The 23718-nt window shown below is 35.4% G+C and overlaps 1 long non-coding RNA gene across 3 annotated transcripts in view; it reads right to left on the reverse strand.

The window, feature by feature from the left end:
- Positions 1-3788: 3788 nt before the first annotated feature.
- LOC127556940 (uncharacterized) overlaps positions 3789-23718 on the reverse strand; it is a 42938-nt gene continuing 23008 nt past the window's right edge. Inside the window, exons 1-4 of one of the 3 annotated variants that reach the window (XR_007952575.1) lie at positions 8501-8717; positions 8122-8237; positions 6298-6377; positions 3789-4149 (exon numbers count right to left, since the gene is read on the reverse strand). This is a non-coding gene — a long non-coding RNA (uncharacterized LOC127556940). Of the gene's footprint in view, positions 4150-6297; positions 6378-8121; positions 8417-8500; positions 8718-23718 lie in introns of those variants that run through there. The other 2 variants (XR_007952576.1, XR_007952574.1) reach the window with 2 other exon arrangements.

The raw sequence follows: 23718 nt of genomic DNA on the forward strand, positions 1-23718 counted from the left end.
CAAAAGGTACCACCCCTGGGATTTCGTCACATGATCACAGTTTATAGATTTAGACCAGGAAAGAATCTGAAAAATTATTTCAAACCCCTCCATTTGATGAAAGAAATGAGACCAGAGAAATTAAATAATCTGCCCAGGTGGTAAATAGCACAAGAATTGGAAGCCATTTTCCCAGCTCTAAATCCTGTGCTCTATCCTCTACCTCAAAATGGTTGATATCTTCCCATTATATCTAGCTTCCGTCTTTTCAACTTACTGCATTTAGCCTTGAAACTAGACCTGTCATTCATCACACTGGGGCAGTCTTCCTCGATATGAGTTAATTAAGTTTAACTTTGTCTGCCTCAATATCTGCATCTGTAAAATGGGAATAATAGTAGTACTTACCTCTAAGAGTTGTTGTGATGATGAAATCACAAGGGCTATCAAAAAAGCATATTGTAGAGGAAACTACTTCTACAAATGCAGAGAACTACCTGCTTTGCATTTTGTACGGATTTAAAGAGTCTTATATTCGTACTAGCTATGGGACCCTAAGTGCCTCAGTTTCTTTCTTTTTTTAAAAAAGGTTTTTAAGGTTAGAATTTATTTTATCCAAGACAAAAGGAAATCACTAGAATTTGAGTGTTTAAGGATAATAAGTTTGATAACTATGTGGAGAATGCAATACAATGTGGAGAGCCTTCAGGTACCAAGACTGATAAGAACATTATCATAACAATCTAGACAAGAAGTGAGAAGAGCTTGAATTTTTAAAGCATTATATCAATGATTCATAACAGTTTTGCCTCAGTTTCCTCATCTGTAAAATGAGTTGGAGAAGGAAATGGCAAATCACTCCAATATCTTTGCTAAGAAAATCCCAAATGGGGTCACAGAAGCAGATATGACTGAAATGACTGAACGATAACAGATATATGTATGTATGTATATACAGAATGATTCACTTACATATTACAGAACTGAGAGTTGGTAAGGAGAGTTGAGAGTATAATCCAACCCAGACACCAAAGGAATCCCCTTGAAATCATTTGAAATCTAGACCTGTGGTTTCTTTTCTAAACCACTTGTGGTAGCCTCAGTTTCCATACAATAAGGACATTGGCCTAGATAACCCTTGAGTTTTCTCCACCTCCAGATACCTGATCCTATAAAAATTTGAGATTAAGGCTATTGTGTAGATAAAGATAAAAATGTGTGCCTGCTTTTTAGTGTAAATAATCTTACTAATGGACATGATTTCTCTCTCTCCTTTTGTGTGCATAAAGCCAGGAATATATTATTTTCTATAGAAGTTTAAGTGCATGCAGCTGAATGGTTATTATGTTTGCAGTCAGCCAGCTTGCTTTTCTAGGAAGTTGGAAGATTGTCCCATACAGGAAAAATGGGATTCAAAGTGGGAGGTAGGGGACATTTTCAAAGTGAATGAAATAAATGAGAACAGTGGGCAAGAAAGAGTTGGGAACAGCAACTCAGCTTAGACAAGAACAAAGTCTGAAAATATTTTTCTTAAAGATCTTTACAGATCTGAGAATGTTTGATTATTAAATTTAATTAGTGACTCCTCACCCCTGGATAGGAACGTACTAAGGACTGGATTTCCTGTAATGTGGAGAACACAAAGAAAATAATAAATAGGGAAAGGAGTTGGGTCAAAACAGGAAGTTTGGGAAGATTCTGGCCAAACCCAGATATCTCTGACGATGCAGAATAAGTAACAGCACAGGGTAAACACTCCTTTTTTTTCATTGTCAGTGGAGAAAGCTAAGGTTTAAACAGTGAGTGGCTTTTGCAGCAGCAGCAGCACCAAATTAGATATTATGCAATCACTGTATTATTACCTATGTTCAGACCTAATCACAAATACGTCAGCCCATTTGCAAATTTTTAGATAGGACCTGCCCAAAGAAAAGTTTGATTTGGGTACTATCAACAATCAAATTAATGTTTTTTTTAATGCCATTAGAAAAAATCAATATAAAAAAAGTTTGCCTTTATCAAAAATAATGAAAAAATTATAAAATTCTTTTTAAAGTTAATTTTGTTAATTTTTAAAAATTCATTATTTTAAAAACTCAGTAAAAATGTTTTTCTCTGTTACTTTTAAATCTGATTAAGGATTTTGTACAGATTTGGGAAAATCGAATTCTTGTATTTGTATTTTCTTCCTTCCTCTTTTCTTTCCTTCCTTTCCCCCTTCCTTCCATCCATCCTTACAACAACTTAATAAATGTTAGTAAAGTAGTGTTATTATACCATTTAACAAATGAGGAATATAAGCTCAGAGAGACTAAAGGACTTGACCAAAATCATACAGAGCAAGATTTGAATTCAGGTGTTCCTTCTTCTCTATCCATTATGCTAAAGCTTCTTAAACTATAGATCCTGACCCCAGATGGAATCACCTAACCAAGTGCAAGGGTCTCAAAAAAATTGACAGCAGTAAAAGGTATCAAATATTCCACCAAGATTTGATTTTATTTATTCAAAATCCTTGCCCACAGTTAAGACAACACATGATATTTTTTTTTCTTGGAGTGTGGAAGTGGGACTTCCCTAAATTTCTGGGATTATGAAATTCCTTTGAATATTTACTCCACTCTGTAAGTCTTCTAAAATCTTAGAGTAAATAAATTCCCAGCCTCTGGACTAAAAGTGCAGATATTTGTTCAGTGTATTGCTGCTTTCTGTCTCTTCCTCACACACAGTTATTAGCCTGGTGCCCAATTTCTTTCTTTTTCTTTCTTTCTTTCTGTCTTAATTTCTTTTTCTCTTTCTTTCTTTCTTTCTCTCTTCTCCTTCTCTCCTTCTTTCTTTCTCTCTTTCTCTCCTTATTTCTTTCTCTTTCTCTCTTTCTCTCTTTCTTCCTTCCTTCTTTCCTTTCTTTTTCTTCCTTCTTTCCTTCCTTTCTTTTTCTTCTTTCTTTCTTCCTTCCTTCTTTCCTTCCTTCCTTCCTTCCTTCCTTCCTTCCTTTCTTTCTTTCTTTCTTTCTTTCTTTCTTTCTTTCTTTCCCTCCCTCCTTTCTTCCCCTCCCTCCCTCTCTCCCTCTCCCCCTCTCCTTTCTTTCTTTCATTTGAAGGCAATTGGGATTAAGTGACTTGTCCCAGATCATTAGTGCTTACTTTCTCAATGCTAATGGTGTCTTATAAAGTAGCTGTGTATGGTGGTTTTATAATTTTTAAAAGTTCACTTTTGCATTCATGATACATTCCCCAATTTGCAACTTTGTCCAGGCAGTGCCTGAGTAAGTCAATGACAATTTCTTCTAAGCACAAAAGTTTGGTACTGATAGTACTACTTACAGCTTTGACTGGACTCATAAAACAAGAGAGCATCAATGGCATAGTTCTCAATCCACTCACACTTTTTTGTCCTGTTTAACTCTTCTCCATATTTTCAGATAAAATTTCCAAAAACAATCAGTTCAACAAGATGAAGGCTTTCTCTTACTCTTTAACATCCCGTGGGTACCAGGACAACTTTAGGAATGAAAGATACATGGATTGTCTAATTATGACTCATGGATGGTAGGTATAGATATGGTCTGAGGTCTAGATCATGTGGAAGAGAAATTGATTTCCACCTTGAAAATAGAAGAGTCATGGCTATAAGGTTACTCTTTTTCTTCCCTTTTCTACAAGAAGTATATCAGCCTTGAATTCTGTCTACTCCCTTAAGTATTGCTATTCTAGAGGTGCTGATGTAATTAAAAACAAAAACCACTTCCCTCATTTGTAACTTAACTCATTCCTATCAAATATTTATATAAAAAATTCACAAAATGCAAATACTTAGTAAACTCATTTATTCAAACAAAACTGGAGAAATTTTGCAAATTAGAACATATTAGTAAACATTCAAGAAGAAATGGGCTCTTTAGATGGCAGCGAGATAAAAATCTTAATTTAACAAAAAGAGAAGTTCTAAAATAAAGAAAAAGGAAAATCAACAGAGAAGCAAGTTGAAAATCAGGGACATATTGAGGATCCGGTTTCCTCCAATATATCTGCAGTTTTCAAAGTCCTTTTCTCTCTTCCCAGTGAAGCTTTACAGCCAATTCCAATCCTTAAACAATGTGGGCCATATTTAGTATTCTCTTCATCAGTTAGAGGTCTTCTACCATATACATGACATCATGAAAAATATCCCCTGGTTGGGTAAAAATGAGGTTAGAGGAACATTTTTTAAAATTAAGCAAAAGATTGCATGCCCACAACTACTTAGCTTTAGGCTATATGGGTAGATAAATTAAAATCAAGAATAATTCAGATATCTCTGAAAGCCACTCCAACTATATTGATTAATTCATCCAAAACACCAATTCTTCAAACAATAACGTCACTTATTTGGTTTCATAAAATGTGTTTGGGAATCCATATTAATTTTTTTCAGAAAAATTATTTAATTTCCTTAAAAAACTAGATAGTAAAATAGGTTTTGATTAGCATTTATACTATATGGCATAATAAACTCTAAATAAATATTACTTCCCTATAAGGAATGATGACTATGGTGAATATAAAAAATCATGGAAAGAATATATGTGTGTATTATATCTAGGATATACTGCAACATATTTAACATATATAGGGCTGCTTGCCATAGTGGGGGGGGGGGGGGTGGAGGGAGGGAGGGGAAAAAACGAAACATAAGGGAGTGCAAGGGATAATGTTGTAAAAAATTACCCTGGCATGGATTCTGTCAATACAAAGTTATTATTAAATAAAATAAAATTTAAAAAAATAATAAAAAAAGAAAGAATATATGTGAACTCTTGCAAAATGAAGTAAGCAACAATATAAATGGAAAGAATTACAGTAAAATAGTCAAATCCAAACACAACAAAATGCACAAGCTTGGCCCCTTTGCAAAAGTGGGAAATAATGAGTACAGAACAATATATATAAGTTCAATTGTTTTTATGCTAGTATTGATGAACTGAGTTTTCCCCTTTTTTATTTTTTCTTATACGGGACAGCTCTCTGGGAATTGTACAGAACTAGTGGGAAGTATAGGTGATATAAAAAAAGAAATAAACTAAAAATAAAAAGTCACAATATGAAGTGTTAAAGAAGAATGGAAGGCTATTGCTTTTGATAGGAGACAAATTTGAAATCATCTATGACATAGTATTATTAAAGACAAAATAGTTTAGTTTAACTGTATGGTCCTTGATGGGTCATAACCTCTGTCAGCTTCAATTTTCCCATTTGTAAATAAGGGTAATAATGAAACCATCCTTTCAGGATTATTGTAGGATCAACTCAGATAATATAGGTAAATTATATATACATAAAGAACTTTGGAGATATTAAAGTGCTATATAAGTCAACTGTTATTATTATTATAAAAATATTTTTGCCCAAATAAAGTAAAATAGACAATTACAATAAAAAGAAAAAATGTGAATTAGTAAATAAAATCTTTTTAATGGATATATTTGATAAAATTCTACCATCTGTAGATTTTGATAAGAATTTATACAAATCTACAAAATTAAGTTTTTGTTATTATAATTAATTATAATTAAGTTTAATATAAGTAGTTAAATGATATGTAGTTTTCAAAAGAATTACATATAATTAAACCAATTGCAAATTCATTATATATGAAAACCTAATTCAAATTGCTAATGAGAAAAATACACCTTGAAAGAAAAATTCATATTTGAGCCAGAGAACTTATTGTTGGGGATATATTCTCAAAGTTGTCAAACATAAAGATGTCCTTTATGTATCAATATATTAATAATAGCATTTTGTGGCAACTAAAAACTAAAAACAAATGAGATGTGAATTGCTTAGGAAATGGTCAAAGCAAATTTATGGATCTACTGAAATATTATGGTGTCAAAAAAAGTGATGAATATGAATATTAACCTATTAAACATGCATCCATCCTTTCATAAAGACAAAATTACTAACATATAAAGTTGCACTAGCCAAAATTATTCCTTTAACTTTTTTTTTCCTTAGCTGTTTTGATATTGAATCTATGAGAGATTTAGTAGGAATTTGTATGATATATCTAAACACAAAAATCAATTTTTAAAAATAATCTTAGTTCTTTATTTCACTAATCACATGCACACAACTCCTAAATATTTTCTAGTGATGTAATGACTGTGAATTCCAATTTTCCACTAAGATCTTAAGAAATTTCTTGAGAGTTAAAAAAAACTATTATGTAATTTCGGCTCTGGATGTTTGTACTTAAAACATTTGATTAAAATGTTTCAACTTATTAAATTTATCTAGCTGGAAACCTTCCTATCTCCTTTCTAAAATTTCCTCATACCTTTCTTTCCTCTTCAACAACCTTTGAATTGGATTTCTTCATTAGATTCTTTCAAAACTTCATTGGATTTCCTTGGAAGCCTAAAAATATAAAGACTTTTACTTTTGCTTCCTTCACCCTTTTTAATCTCAAATATAAACATGTCTTTAATTATTTTGTGAAACTGACAATTTATTATATTTAATGTCACCATGTATTCTGGATTACTACTTAAAATAAACATCTAAGTGGGGACTTGTGAAATACAGGTTCCTTCGAACTTGGATAGCTTTTCTGGTGGGGTCACATGTGGAGTAGGGAGTGTTCCAGGTGCTGCAAATAGAATTACCCTAAAATTCATTCCATTCCAGTCAACCAGCTTCAGCAAACAATTTTAAAATGCTACCTGCGAGACCCTATGCTAACTGCGAGACTCTATGCTAACTGCTGAGGGATACAAAGAAGAAAAAAAGAATCCTTGTCTTTAAGTAATTTAGTTATATGTGTTGGGGCAGGGGGTGAAAATAGAGAATAATACATTTATAGGAATGTTAATACACAACAGAATAAAATCTATCCAAGGGAGCTATCTGGACAAAGTATTATAAAAAATTTGAGACGGCATTATCGCAAGTTTTCAAAGAGGAGATGGCTCGGGAATGAGTTAGAATTTAAAGCAAGTGTTTTCACAGGCAGATTGAGGAATGCAGTGCTTTCGAGAGGATGTTTTGAGGAGTTCCTTCTAAGAATAAATAATATGTCAGCAAGTATTTTATTTTAGGACCAACTGCATTTGTTTTAGAAAGGTTTGCAATGCAGTTTGTAGACAGTATTTATATGTGTTTATACACATTTGACTGCTCTAGAGATAGAGACTAGCACCAGTGAAAGTTAGTGAGAGCTGATTTTTTTTTTTTTTGAGTTAAAATATTTTCTAACAATTAGACCTGTCTGACCATGGCAAAGTGATGTTGCAAGAAATTAACCTTCTCTTAACTGGAATTATCCAAGCCTCGGATGGCTGATCACCACCAACCAAGCACATCACACTCAGCCAGAGGTCAGAATTAGTTCAAATCAAAGGAATGACAGAATAAGGAGAGTAGCCATAGAACATTTCCCCCACCAGCCTAGAACAAAAATGAAAAAGGGCAAACATGGCCAGGACACACATATGAAAGGCACATATGTAAGGAATATTTGTAACCTGGGTACATGTGGAAGGGTACAAACATAAGGAATATGTGAGGCTACCAGTGTCTTCTGGGGAATCGGCAAAGATGATAAAAGAAGGGGATAATCAATGTTGGAAAGGCTGTTTAAAGTTGGGAAAACTAATGCATTGTTGGTGGAGCTATGAATTGACCTGAGCATTTTGGAAAGCAATTGGTATTATGCAAGTAAAGTGACTTCAATATCCATATGCTTTCATTCAGAGGTTCTGCTGTTGGATATATATTCCAAAGAGTATATAATCCTTAACAACAACAACAAAAAAGCCCCTGTGTACACCAAATATTTACAGTAGCACATCTTATAACAAAGAAATGTGAAAAACCTAGATGTCCATCTATTAAGGAATGGCTCAACAGATTGTGGTACACAATTGTAGTGGAATATTATTGTGATATAAGAAACACTAAGCATTATGAATACACTGAAACATGTAAAGACTTAAATGAATTGATTCAAAGTGAAGCAAGTACAGCCAGGAAAACAATATACACAATGATTTCAATAATATAAATGAGGGAAAAAAAAGACAGATACAAAACAATAGAAAACGAATGTTTCTAAGTTATCAAAAAACAAAATAGGTGCCAAAGAAGTAATATCAAAGGATACCTGTTGTTCTGCTCCTTTGCAGAGTCTGGGGGTCCATGAACATTGAACATAAAGTAAAATTTTTCAAAATGTTCATCAGTGTAATTGAATTTTTTTCTCCCTTCCTTTCTTTTTCCCTGAGGAATATAAAAACAAAAGATTTCAATAAAAATCTATTTAAAAAAAAAAGAAACAATGAGGCAAAAGTAATTGAACCCTTTCTTTGGCTTCTCAAGAATGAACCTAGTCCCTGTATGTTTAGGTCCAGAGCAGTGGGACTCTTTTAGTAAAGAACCCCAGAGCCTTGGGCCAGCTCTAGTGTTAATTGTTGGACTACACATAGAAAGACTATGACTTAGGAAAGTGATGGGGGAGGGGAAGAAGCAAAGACTTTCTTTACTCTTTGTGGAGCTTGGAAAGAAACAGCTGCTAGGCTGGCTGATGGCCAGAACATAGGGCTCCTCCCACCAAAGCACGAGTTGTTCTCGCCAGGCTCGCTTTCTCACTTGTTTTTTCCATCAACTGCTCCCAAAGTCACCCAGTCGGGCCTGTAGCCAAATGATCCATAGGGTATTCAGATGAAAGCACTCAACGGGTTCCTCAGGCCTGTAGGCTTCAACCCATTTGCCCTACTTTTCATTAGCTTGAGTTTTCTTTTCTTGATCTTAATCCAACCGTGAGATTTTTTGAACAATCTGAGCAAAACTAGGTTTAGCAGCTGGAGGCCTTTCAGAGGGAGAAAACCATATGTTTCTTTTTGCTAAAGAAGATCCCACAAGAGAGCTTGGGGATGTTTTGTTTTTCCAGGAACCTTTTGTGTTCTCTCTCTCTCTCTCTCTCTCTTCCTACACAAACATATACAGGAATGTGAGCATACAGGCACACACACATAAGAACTGGATCTGAGCTTTCACTGATATGAGAGACTCCCCAGGTAAAGAAACTTCCCCAAATGTAGGTCATCCCTTTCTCTGAAGCTTTGAGAGAGGTGACAAAAGTCCTGAAAGGTTAGATCACCTTCTCAGTGGCAGTTTGAATCAGAGAAAGTCCTTGAATTTCCTGGCTGGGGAGTCAGTTCTGTATCTACTATGGTCTGCTTCCTCTCTTTATAAATAGTACAATACAAATCAGTCAATTCATCTTTAAAGCAACGTGGCATTAGAATCAGCATGGAGTGCATGTCTTGTATTTCATGGGTCCATTTGTGTCCTAAGGGGTGACAGGACCGGATAATGTCATCATCCTCTAGAAATTATTGCTCATAAACTTGGAACTATACTCAAAGAGTTATCAAACTGTGCATACTCTTTGATCCCGCAGTGTTTCTACTGGGCTTGTATCCCAAAGAGATCTTAAAGAAGGGAAAGGGACCTACATGTGCACGAATGTTTGTGGCAGCCCTCTTTGTAGAAGCTAGAAACTACAAACTAGTTTGTAGAAACTAGAAAACTGATGGGTGGATGCCCATCAATTGGAGAATGGCTGAATAAACTGTGGTATATGAATGTTATGGAATATTATTGTTCTTTCTTAGAGCAGGATGATTTCAGAGAGGCCTGGAGAGACTTACATGAATTGATGCTAAGGGAAGTGAGCAGAACCAGGAGATCATTATACACTTCAATGACAATATTATATGAGGATATATTCTGATGGGCGTGGCTCTCTTCAAATAAGAAGATTCAAACCAGTTGCAATTGTTCAGTGATGAAGAGAGCCATCTACACCCAGAGAAAGGCCTGTGAGAACTAAGTTTGGATTCCAACATAGCATTTTCACCCTTTCTGTTGATGTTTACTTCCATTTTGTTTTCTTTCTCAGGTTATTTTTTCTTTCTAGATCTGATTTTTCTTGTGCAGCAAGATAACTGTATATGTACACATATATTGGATTTAACATATTTTAACATATTTAACATGTATTGGACTACCTGCCATCTAGGTGAGAAGAAAGAGGGAAAAGTTGGAATAGAAAGTTTTGCAATGGTCAATGTTGAAATGCATATGTTTTATAAATAAAAAGCTTTAATAAAAAGAAAAGAAAAGAAATTATTGCTCATTAATTAGGAGCTCCCCACAGCTCAGTGATGACTGATACCGATCTACATCGTCACTTAAAGCTACCTGGGATGAGCAGGTTAGCATTGGAATAACTCTTGAGGATTTATAGATGCTCTGGAGAGTCTTCTCTAGCCCTAAGGACTCCTAGGAAGTTGGGAATTCTACTCTCTAAAAGCACATCCGTACTCAACCTTTGCCTTGATCCTGCTCCCTAGTTTCCCATTACCTCAAAAAGGTTCTAAGAGTTCTGCTATTCTTGTGGGCAGAGGCACCAGGTTCATGGAAGGCTGATCTCTTGAAATGAAGCTGGATAATGCCCAGAGGTTTCTTCTACTTAACTTTCCACTACATTAACAGCCAACATCTAAATCAAACTTTTAGATTTGCAAGTGATTTTACATGCATTCATTGTCTCTATATTTTAATCTTCATAGCAGCACTGAAGCAGTTACTCCCAGTATGATTAACTCCATTTTATAAATGAGGAAACTGAGGTTCAGAGAGGTGCAGCAGCTCACAGCATGGTGTCAAATTCTTACTCCCCCCACACTTAATAGTATTTTATTTTTCCAACCCACATGTAAAGATAATTTTCAACATTCATTTTTGTAAGATTTTGAATTCCAAATTTTTCTTCCTCTTTCCTTTACCTTTATCTGAAATACTGGCTATAAAAACTATTTTCTAGCTTTCTGCTTCTTTTCTAAAAAAAAAAAAAAAAAAAAAAAAAAAGATGGTTTTCTTAAAGAAAGAGGACTTTATGAGTCAGTGGTAAGGAGAGACTCCATACAAGGGATGGAGAATGGCCAGTACAAAGACCAAGAGAGCTCTGAGGTGAAGAGAATGGTAAAAGAGGGAGTTTATGTTAAATAGTCTCACTTTTCAGTCAAGATCCTCAGTTGAGATGCAACAATGACAAGAGTGTAGGAGATCTTCAGGACAATAGATTTGGAAAAGCTTCTGTGGGGAGGGAAATAGGGAAACCATTAGGAAAGAATAAGAGGATTATTTACTACAGAAAAATCCTGATTGAGTCTGAATAACATGACTATGGAAGATACCTAGTCAGTGCAGTTGTGGGACTTCTTTCAGCTTAATTAAGAGCCTAGTAGGTGAATAGTAGAGAAAAGTGGGGGATGAGGATGGGGATGGGATGGGGATGGGGGAGGGAATAACAATAAAGGGCTGAGGTTTGACAGGAGCAGAGCAGCAAAAGGACCTGAGGACAAGGGGATTCAAAAGCAGTGGATCATGTGGAACTGAAATGACTAACTGTTGGGTTAAGGTTAGAGAGGGAAGAGAGTAAATGCAGAACAAAGGGAATGACCTGAAAAGGGGAAAGGGATAGGGAAAATGAAAGACTTTTTGAGGACAAAGAGGAGGTATAGGATGGGTGAGATGTGGAGAGTCGTGGATCAATAGGAGGATATGATCAGAGAGGGGAATATCTACTTACTAGGTGATATTGGAAAAGTCACTTGATATATATCTTAGGCCTTAGTTTCTTCCTATATAAAATTAAGGGATTGGATTAAATGGCTTCTGAAGTCTTCCAGCGTGATATAAATGACTCTATGAGACAATATATGTAAAGCACTTTGCAGATTTTAAAATTAATATTCAATAATATTATTATAATATATTAATTAGTATATAATTAGAGTTAATATTATTATTATATGAATTTAAATCTAGTGCCTTTTTCTAGCACCAAATCACATACCAAGAACTTGTGGTGCTTCTTGATAGGGATGCAATGACTGAGGTGGTGGGAAAATTTAATTAGATGACTTTGAGCCTTAGGGAATCCACTGGCTCAATGAGATATCATTTCACAATAAAGGCCTGGAAATTCCTTTTCTGGAGTTCTCTTTGTAAAAGAAGGCAATCTCTAGTTATAATTATAGCTGTGCAAAAATCTTATCTTTATCATAGTCTAACATGACATAAAGATATATGACATATTCCCTGACTATGAAATAACTGATAATCAATACACATTTATTGTTTACTAAAAGCCAAATACTATGTTGGATAAGGTATTTATTTTGTTTTTGCTTGCCTTTTTTTTTTCCTTTGGAGGCAATCAGGGTTAAATAACCTGCCCAATATCACACAGCCAATAAATGTCTAAGGCTAGATTTGAGCTCTTCTACTGTACCACCTAGCTGTCCCTCCTTTGTGCTTTACGTGTGTGTGTGTGTGGTGTGTGTGTGTGTGTGTGTGAGAGAGAGAGAAAGAGAGAGAGAGAGAGATAGTATCCTTTTTTTTAATATTATAAGAGATTCCTATATTCAACTCTGTTGGATAAGAGATTCCTATATTCAACTCTGTTGGATAAGAGATTCCTATATTCAACGCGTGTGTGTGTGTGTGTGTGTGTACACATATTCTTCCTTTTTTGAGTCAATTCCTATGAGAGCTAAGTTCAAGTGTTGCCCATCACTCCTTCTCTCACCCTATTTTCCTTTCTTCTGTAAAAGCTCTTCCTTGTAGACCTCTTTTATGTGAGATAATTTTCTCCATTCTTCCTTTTCCTTCCCCCTTCTCTCACTGCATCCCTTTTTCTTGCCTATCCATTTTTTTAGATCATCCCAGCATAAGTAAACCCAAGACTCTTTCTAGTTGTCCTAATAATAATAACATTCTTAGGAATTACATGTATCATCTCCCTATATTAAGAACTTCATAATTTTTTATTTTATGCTTAAGTCTTGTGTTTAATGTCAAATTTTCTGTTCAGCTCTGGTCTTCTCATCAGAATGCTTTGAAAATCCAGTATTTTATAAAATTACCATATTCTCACCCATAAATTATTATATTCAGTTTTCCTACTTTTTTAAAAATTAAAGCTTTTAATTTATTTTATTTTATTTATTTATTTATTTTTTTGCTGAGGAAATTGGGGTTAAATGACTTGCCCAGGTCAGTTAGGAAGTATTAAGTATCTGAGGTCACATTTGACCTCAGGTCCTCCTGACTTCAGGACTGGTGCTCTATCCACTGCACCACCTAGCTACCCTAATCCAACAATTCTTAAATCAGACTCCTCCATCTATATTCCAGGCCAGTTGTTTTTCCAAGGAGAAATTTCATATTTTCTTCTATTTTTTCCATTCTTTTCACTTTGTCTTATTGTTTCTTAATGTCTTTCTTGTACATCTATTGGCTTTTACTTTTTAAGGAATTATTTTATTCAATGAGTTTTTGTTTCTTTTTTCTAATTTGACCAATTTTGTCTTCTAAGTTATTATTTTCTTCACTATTTTTGTGCCTCTTTTACTAAGTTGTTAATCCTTTTTTCATAATTTTCTTGTATCACTTTCTTTTCTTTCCTCATTTTCCCCTACCACTATTCTCTCCCATTTTCTCACCCTTTCTCTCTCTCTCTCTCTCTCTCTCTCTCTCTCTCTCTCTCTCTCTCTCTCTCTCTTATCCTCTTTCAGGAAATTCTTGTCCAGCTTTTGTCCCATTTGAATTTTTTTTTTTTTTTTTGAGGCTTGGCTTGTAGCTTTTCACATGGTTGTCTTCTATATTTGTATTTTGCTCTTTTCTATCTCCCAAATAGCTATTTATGGTCAAATTTTGTTGTGTTGTTTTTTGTTCATTTTCCCCAATGTTTTGACTTTGGGTTTTATGTTAACATTAGGCTCTATTTACCTGGGGGTAAAAAGTCACTCTCAATCCTCAGTCTTTTTCCACTGCTATTTTCAAAGCTAGTTCTGGGAGGCCTGCGAGTTTTTAGTGTTTCCAAGGTTATATTATCTAAGGAGAGGTATGGTCAGTGTTCTCTGGTCTTTACCCAGAGAAGACCGCTGGTCCCCTACAGCCACAAGCACTAGTATTTTTTAAGGCCCTAGAAGTACTATCAGGTCCCTTGTCCCTTCTGAGCAGTCATGAGCCATCCTCTACACTGTTAAACATCATCCAGCTCCTTTATTTCCCTGAAGCCATATGCACTAGCATTTCTCTCAGTCCTGGAACTGTAAGCAGGGCCCCTTTTGCCTTGTGACTGATCCTAAACACTCCTCTGTTCTGGAACTGTGACCCAAACTATGTATGGGTAATGAAGTTGCCAAAGAGCACGAAATCTTGTATCCTATGCCAACAAAATGTCCCTTGTAATCTCTTTCTGACCAGTTGTCAGGACCCCCTTGCCATCTCTGGGCTGAAAGCTCCTGAAGCTGCTGCTGCCCCTGCCACTGGTGATGGACCATGTAAGCTCTGGGCCAGGCCTGATGTCCCAGGCCTATCCTGCTGACTTCCTAAGTTTTATTGGACTGGAAAAATGTTTCCCCCTGACCTTTTGTTGGTTATACCACTCAGAATGTGTTTTAAAACTGTTCAAAAAGGAATATTGGTAGAATTCAGCTGGATTGCTGCCTCTACTCTGCCATCTTAATTATACTTCTTGTATACTTTGAAACAAACAAAACTGGCTGTAGGAATTTGGGATTTATGACATTGTTATCGTTTTCCCCTATCCACTAAATAACACTCAAAATAAAATTAGGATTACCAAGCATATCACAATATCACAGAATCAGAATTAGAAGGGATTTCATTGGCCATTTAGTATAACCTACGTTTGAACAAGAATCCTTTTTAACAATATTCCTAACAAATGGTTATATGGTTTTTGCTTGAAAATTTTCTATGATGAGGAATACACCTACCAAGAGGAACCCTCTCACTAAAAAGATTTTCCTTCCATAGAGCATAAATTTACTTTCCTACAAGTTCCATCTATTGATTTCCATTTTCCTGTTAGACCAAGCAGACTAATAACTCTCCCATATATCTTTCAAAACCAAAACCTCACTTTTGGAATAGATTCAAGACTTTTAATCTAGCTGGAAAACAGAATTATGGAATAGTAGCTAAGATTCTCTTCAACAATTATAGATACTTAAGTATATTGATAAATTAGTAAGAACTGATCAATTCTTCTATAACATAAAGTATAAACACTATCAAATACCAAATCACTGCAGAGTTAAAATATGAAAAGCATTGGAAGCTAGACCTTGAATCTAATTGAGAGTCATTTTTGCTTGACAAAAATTTGTCATTTTTATTCATTGTACTGAGGGCAAGAGAGGTGAGTGGAGAGTTAGTTTCACAAGGTCTCAGTGGCAACAGTTAACAGAAATAAAGAATAGAGTGTACAGCCAGAAAGAACATGGGAACTAAATTAAGGAGAAAGCCTGGAATGGGCAGAGTGTTCACTCAACAAATGATTATTGTACATCTGCCATCTGCTATTTGCAAGGCATAGTTTTCAGTCCTAGGATTATTGATTTATAGCTGGGACATACTTTACAGATTCAGTAATCCAACCAACCCCTTCATTTTGAAGATGAAAAAATTGATGCTCAGAGAGATGAAATGATTTACCCAATGATACAATGAAGAAAAGAAGTATGAAAACAAATACCATACAAAAGGACAAAGGATAAAGAGTTTAAAAGATTGAGAGACCATTGTGAAATGCTGCTTTTAGGAAAGCTTCCAAAAGGAGGTGAGACCAAGTTGAGCCTTAAAGGAGAGGGAAGGTTTCAATAGGAAAATATATAAAAGTTCCAGAATTACAGGGATTTATCATGAGATTTTTAAAGGTTGAGGTCCTTCTCTCTTGGAGCTCTTTGAAGGACATCTAACTATATTGTTCTATAGTTAAATTTCAGTAGTCAAGGCCAAAAGATATAAACTGGATGGTCATCTATTTATTGAGTTGGGTGCCACTGTGTAATAAACTGTCAATTTAATAATAATAATAATGGGTAGGAGTGGGGGTGGAAAGAATCTTACTCCATCTAATGATTCAGTTCTGCAACTTACCTTTAATTAAGTCTTAAAGGATGACTGAAGGAGACTGAAGACATAAATGACTTGCCCATGATTATATATAGTTAGTATGTGTCAGAGATAGGATTGATCTTTCGATTTCCACATACTTAACACATAATCTCTATCTCTGTCTCTCTGTCTTTGTCTCTCTGTCTCTCTCCCTTCCTCCTTCTTTCTCTGTCTCTCTTTCTCCCCCTCCTCTTCCCCCACCCCCTCTCTCTCTGTCTGTCCCTCTGTCTCTGTGTCTCTCTCTTTCTTTCTCTGTCTCTCTCAGTCTCTCTTCCCCCCATCTCTCTCTCTCTCTCTCCTCTCTCTCTCTCTCTCTCTCTCTCTCTCTCTCTCTCTCTCTCTCTGTGTGTGTGTGTGTGTGTGTGTATCTCTGTTTCTCTTTCTAGTATTTCTCTGGCTCTCTCTGGCTCTGTCTCTCCATCTCTCACTATCTCTCTCTCTCTCTTTCTCTTTTTCTCTCTCTCTCTGTCTCTCTCGGTCTCTCTTCCCCCTCCCCCATCTCTCTCCTCTTCTCTCTCTCTTCTCTCTCTCTCTCTCTCTCTCTCTCTCTCTCTCTCTCTCTCTCTCTCTCTCTCTCTGTGTGTGTGTGTGTGTGTGTGTGTGTGTGTATCTCTGTTTTTCTTTCTAGTCTTTCTCTGGCTCTGTCTCTCCATCTCTCACTCTCTCTCTCTCTCTCTCTCTCGTAATAATTTTGAAATCTTTCCATTGCCATTGCTTATTAAGTTTTGTTTGACCCACTCTGTTTACTATAGCTTTTAGTACAAAGTACATATTCATTCTGATATTCTTAGTATATGTGGCATATAATGAGTAAATCATAAATGGGCTTTTTTAAATGTTGCTTTCTTATGGGAGTAGAATGCAAGGGAAGTGCGCCTTGGTATGTTTTTACATTACCCTTCCTTAAAGTGCTTACATTAAAAGAAAGTTATGTCTTTGAATGATACTCCTCTATTCCATGTCCTCCCAGGGTTTGGGAAAGCTTCCAAAAGCACAGTTGTGATGGAGCTAGTTTCAACTTGACAGTTTGCCAGGGTATAAAGGAGAAACAAAGCTGAGTTTCTACTGATCACATATCAAAATGTCTTGGCTAGCCTTCTTGTATGTACATGTGGAAAAGAAAACAAAATAGAAGAGTAAAATGAAAGGTTTTAGAGTCCATAAAGGGATTTGATGCAAGCCAGTATTTGCTTCGTGCCTGGAGGAATTATTCTGAGGATTAGGGGGAGAATTTGTCTTCTGCAGAAACAAAATAACATTATGATTAGATACTATCAGCTGAAGTTGTGTGTCTCCAGAGCTCTGGTCAAGTCCTCCCCCAAAATGTTTCCCTCATTCTGTTTCTTGTTATTGTACCTTTTTCATTCCTTTAGCTTCAGGCTTTGATCTTTCTTAGCAAACAAACACCCTTGAAAAGGGCAACACTGTGTTATTAGTAGGAATGGATTTCAGATTCTTTCACAGAAACAGGAAAAGACCACTTGGCCCTATACATCTGAAAAGGGGAAAAGTATCTAACATTATATGAAACTTTGGTGAAGAAGGCAATGATTAAGAAAGAGGAGGCTGACAGTCAAAGAAAATTATCCTATTTTGCAGATTTGCCTTTAGCTGGACCTAATTACCTTCAGGTACTTAATGAGCAGAAATAAAACTAAGGCTCAGCAAAGATAAGAATGGGAAACTGGACACAGGAAGAATGGATATAGAAAAGGCTTTAAAATTTTTATATATATATATGTATATATGTAAATGTTTTATAAATGTAAGTTTCGTGCTAGAATTTTTTCCTCTATATTTGTACAATTTAAAAAAAAATAAGTCCGGTGTGTTAACAGTGAAGTCTCAACGTTTCTAGGGGTTAGTAACACATGGGAACTGCAATTTTTAAACTCTTCCCAAGACATACAAGAAACAGTTGGTGTCCTATGTTCATAACTTGCAGAGAGCATTGATGAGGAACCCCGTATCATTCTTCCATATGATGATGGGGCAAGAGAAGAAGTGAATAAGCATATCTTAAGCATCTATTATGTGCCCAATATTGTCCTTCTTAGGTAATTTCATTTGATCCTTACAACAATCCAGGGAGATGGGTGCTGTAAGTATCCCAATTTTACAAATGTAGTGTTATTTCTCACATATACTTGATGCTGCTTAGAAAGATGAAACAATTTACCTAATGACACAATGAAGAGAAGAATAATGCAACAACCTGTTTAAATTTTACATAGCACTTCTCTTCTAATAACATTATGAGGTAGATAGCCATGTCAGGTCAAGCATTCATTAAGTGCCCTCTATGTGCCAAGCATTGTGTTAAGCACTAAAAATAGAAATGAAAAAACAGTGTCTGCCCAGTCTAATAGAGGAGCCAACATGCAAACAACTATATGGAAATAAATTCTATACTGAATAAATTATAATCTCATAATATTTTACTATTAACACAAAGAATTAATATTAAGGGGGACTAGGAAAGGCTTCTTGCAGAAAGTGGGATTTTAGTTGAGACTTGAAGGAAGCCAGGAAACACAGGAGGTGCAGCACATTCCAAGGTTGGGGCACAGCCTGTGAAAATGCATTGAGTTAGAAATGAAGTTTCTTGTATGAAGAACAGCAAGCAGTTAGATATAAGGTTCCTATAAAATAGGAAAGGGTCAGATTAAGAAGACTTTTAAAAATCGGAGTATTTTAAATTTGATCCTAAAGGTAATAGGAAGGTGACATGATCAGACCTCCTTTTTAGGGAAAGCCACTTTGTTTATTGAATGAAGGAGAGACTAGAATAGAAAGGAATTAGAGTCAGAAAGACTAATCAGCAGGCTATTATATAATCTAGACAAGAGGTAATGAGGGCCTCCAGCCATGTAGTTACAGTATCAGAAGAAAAAGGGGGTGGGGTGTGGGGGAGTGGGGAGGTGGGAGGTATGCAGAAGACATAAATAGGACTTGAAAACAAATTAGATAGGAAGAGTGAAAGAAAATGAGTCATTCAAGATGACTCCTAAATTTTGAATCTAGGAGTACTCTTGACAACAAGGAGGGAGGAAGGAAGAAAGAAAGAAAGGAAGGGAAGAAGGAGGAGGAAGGAAGGAAGAAAGAAGAAGGGAGGAGAAAGAAAGGAAGAAAAGAGAGAAAAGGAGGGGAAAGAAGAAAGGAAAGAAAGGAAGAAGGAAAGAAAGGAAGAAAGAAAAAAAAAGAAAGGAAGGAAGGAAGAAAGAAAGAAAGAAAGAAAGAAAGAAAGAAAGAAAGAAAAAAGAAAGAAAGAAAGAAAGAAAGAAAGAAAGGAAGGAAGGAAGAAGGAAGGAAGGAAGGAAGAAAGGAAGAAAGAAAGAAAGGGACAAAGAAGGAGGGAGAAAAAAAGATGATAAACTCCTTGAGAATAGGGACTGTCTTTTTATTACTTCCCCAACATTTAGCACAGTACCTGACACATAGTAGTTTAATAAATGTTTATTGAAATGATCTTTAGGGCAACTCAAAATCCCATAATTCTAATGTCTTTCTTTTCTGAAACATTCAGACTCTGTACTTTCTCTTGGCAATTATCTTTTCAAATTGATTTCAGCTTTGATTGAACTCATCTGTCATTTCTGCTAATAGACATTTCTTCTAGAAACTTTAGTGGTTAATGAATATTAAGGTTCTCACAATCCTATGGGCTTCTAGTTATTAATTAATGAAAATTACACAGTCTTTGCAAACATACCAAACTGTCTTGTTTACTGTAGTCAGAGTTTTATCACATGTTTCCAAAAGAACGGGAAGTTAAAACATGTACTTTAAGTCTCTCAGAGAACAAGTCAACACTACGTGTTATTTGGGTGCTTGAGTCAAAAGAGCTTTGGCCTTCTCTGACCCTTCTACTTTAAAACAAAATAAAAAGAAAAATGGGGACTGGGAACTAGTTGAACACTAGTCTCCTGGTCAGCAAACTATCCAAGATGATTAAAAAATGATCAACAATGGATAACATTAGCAAATTATGTTTCTCCCTCTTAAAAGACCACCATCAGTTTCACAGGTTTCCCGATTCACAACCTCAGAGTTATTCTTGAGCCTTCCTTCTTCCTCATCCCTTCTTCCTCACCCCCTCAGTTGCTTTTTCATCAGTTTTTCCCCTACAGACATCTGTCTATATCCTCTTCATTCACATAGACCCTGCCCTACTTCAGACCTCCATCATTTTCCCCAGACTATTGCAATAGCTTTCCAATTAGTCTCATTGCTTCCATTCTTTCTCCTCTTCCAACTCATCCTCTGCATAGCTCATGAATCTGCATTAAACATGGTTCTTATTCTATCACTCCATTGCTCAAAACCCCTGTTGCTAGTAGAATAAAATAAAAACTCATCCATCTGGCATTTTGTATCCTCCACAATCTAGTTCCAACCTTATTTTCTTTCTTTTTTTCCCCAAGGTATTTGGGATTAAGTGACTTGCTCAGGTTTACAGAGCCAGTGTCAGGTGTTGAGGCTAGATTTGAAATCGGATCCTCCTGACTCTAGAGACAGTGCTCTATTCATTGCACCACCCAGCTATCCCTCAAACCTAACTTTCAAGTCTTATTTCATATTACTTGCATTCATACTATCTACATTCCAGCCAAACTAGGCTACTAGCTGTTCTTTTATTCAACATTCCATGTCTCTCCACTGGTATTATGCTGAAAATAAACTGCCTCTCAAAAGCTCTCTCTCCTCTTAAGACTCAGTCACTATCTTCAATATAGATTTTTCCAGATTCCCCCATCTCAGTTGACAGTGTTCTCTCCTCCTCAAATAGCACTAAATTTATTTGTCTCTGCATGAGTTGCATACTCATAATAAAATATAAGCTTCTTGAGAGTAGGAACATTTTATTTCTAATAAATAAAGACAGAGAACAGGATATTGAACCTAGTAGGGACTTAATGAATATTTTTAATTAAATAAGAATTTGAATAAGTAAAGCTATAATGACCTATATAAATATGAGTTACTGTATGAAAATGCAATAAACAAATATGAGGGAACATCATATATTATAATGTATTATATATAATATAGTTTTTATTATTAATATAACTGATGTAATAATAATAAAATAATATATTATAACTCACTGGCAAATAGTTGGTGCAATAGATGCAATGTTAAGCCTGACGTCAGATTCATTTTCCTGCATTCAAATCTGGCCTTTTACTTACTAGTTGTGTGACCCTGAGCAAGTTACTTAACCCTGTTTGCCTAAATTTCTCCATTTATAAATAAGCTGAAGAAGGAAATGGCAAAAACAAACAAACAAACTCCATCTTTCCAAGAAAAATCTAACAAGATCACAAAGAGTTGGACACAATGAAATAATTGAACAACAAAAAGTTAATAACTTAAAACAGTTATTATATATAGCTCATTAAGGCTTTCTCCACAGTTCTGTTAAGTGAGTAGTATAAAGAGAATCAGAGAAGTTAAATGACTTGAGCAAGATTACATACTGAATATCAGAATTAGCACCAAACATAGGACTTCTAACTCATTTCCTCTTTCCAAGATACCATATTACCTTCTATTTTATTTTATTTGTGTTTATGTTTGCCTTTTGGCTTAAAAAGTTCTATAGTGCACAATATCACATTTGATTCTTACAATCTTGTGAAGTCAGTGGCACATATGCCATTATTTCCATTCCACAGTTGTCTAGATCATACATCTGTTAAGTGACTGACCCTGTAACTTATTGACTCAGATCCAATATTCTATGTAAATTACTGCTTGTTCAGTTATCCACCCCAGAACCAGGCCCTCCTCTTCTCCTTGCTTGGGGCAAAATAATAAAATCAGTACCACCATTGCTTTTCTAGGAAGGCTGTATCAATTAACCTTCTTGTATATAATCTCACTAACCCTATGATTCTTCAGATAAAAATAACCCTCCATGGCCATCACTACCCTATATGTGTTGCCTTCCCAATTAGAATGAAAGCTCATCGAGGTCAAGTATTCTTTCATGTTTGCATATATTTCCTAGCATTTAGAACAGTATCTGGCACATAGTGAGTACTTAATAAATAATTGTGTTCTTTTTTTCATTCATTTGAATACCATACTGGTTCTTTCAGGAGGAAGTAGGCTACATTCATTCCTGTGAACTAATTCTGGCATCAATAATCACAAAGACTCTATTTATTTCATTCATTCATTTACACAAATTCTTGACCTAGGAGCTGTAAACTTTTCTCTTTTTTTAAATCTTTTGATAACTATTTTAATATATTTTGTTTCCTTTGCAATCCTAAGTGTTTTATTTTATATAATTTAAAACATTCTAAGAAAGGGGTCTGTAGGTTTCACCAGACTGCCAAAGAAACCCAGGAACCAAAGAAGGCTAAGAACCACTGATCTAACAGATATTTATTGAGCATGTAGTAAATGTATCACACCCTTAAGCAATGTAGTATTGGGTAAACTTTGAAACTTCTCTGAGTCTCAGTTTCTTCATCTGTAAAATAAAAGAATTGTTCTAGATGATCTGTGGGCTCTTCTGGAACTAATGCCCCCGGCTCCTATATGTCAATAAATAAAAAAGAACCCTTGCCTGCAAAGTACCTGAAATATAATTGGGACAAGATATAACCACAGGAAATATTTAAATTACAATAAGGACAATAAGGACATTTAAATTACAATAATAAATTACATGATTAGGTGGCTATGTGAGTAGTCTAGACTAAACAGTGTAGAAATTCAGAGGAAGGAGAGATGAATGCAGGCTGAAATGGTTAGAGAATACTTAATTGAAGAAGGGGACTTGATCCAATCCTAGGAGCCTGAACAGAATATAAATGTTAAAAGAGAGAAGGAGGGAAGGAAATTCCCATGGTAGTAGAGGCAAAGGAAGACACAGGAATTATCATAGCTGGAAATAAATGGAATTAGAAGAGAAAAGGACAGATTATGGAGAGCCTTAAGAGTCAAAAAGAAAAGAGTTATACACCATGCATGGCACACTGGTTTACCGTGATTCCCATTTCTCTTTGCCCCTTGGTATAGCTGACACAGGAGTTTTGCCTCCTGTGTTTTATTGTCTGTTGTAAAGGCACTATCTACCTATGATGATTTCATCTTCATTTGCTCACATTTGGGGGGAAGGGTGAAGAAGGAAGAAAGAAGACTTGGACTAAACTTTTGATTTTATTGATGTAGGGAACTCCCTCTATGAATGCAAATCAAAAATAGCTTCTATTTTGAGTATTGCAGAACTCTAAGAGGTGGAATGATTTTTCTTAGGTCAGATAACCAATATGTTAGAATCTTGACTTAAACCCAGGTCTGTACTTTGTAATATACAATAAATTCCCCGTGACTGTTGCTAACAACTCTATCTTTCCACCAACAAGCATTTATTAAGCCCCAAATATGTGCAAGGAATCATGCTAGTCTTTGGGGATAGAAAATTTGAGGTTACCTTTGGTATATTCCTATCAATAAACTTTGAAAGGTTGAAGAAGGCTATCTTTGAGGGACTGGGTTGTCTTTTCTCTAATACTATCAGCTCATATTGGCTATATTACTCACATTGTTAAATACCAGTCATTATGGGCCCAGTTCCATTTACTGTCTTAAACACCAATTAGCTCTTACAAAAGCATATTTATTTCAAAAATATAACGAGAACATTATTCACATTTAACATAGTGGTGTCATACTTTTTCCT

Source organism: Antechinus flavipes, chromosome 1 (genome assembly GCF_016432865.1).
Source record: "Antechinus flavipes isolate AdamAnt ecotype Samford, QLD, Australia chromosome 1, AdamAnt_v2, whole genome shotgun sequence".
Lineage (NCBI taxonomy): Eukaryota > Metazoa > Chordata > Mammalia > Dasyuromorphia > Dasyuridae > Antechinus > Antechinus flavipes.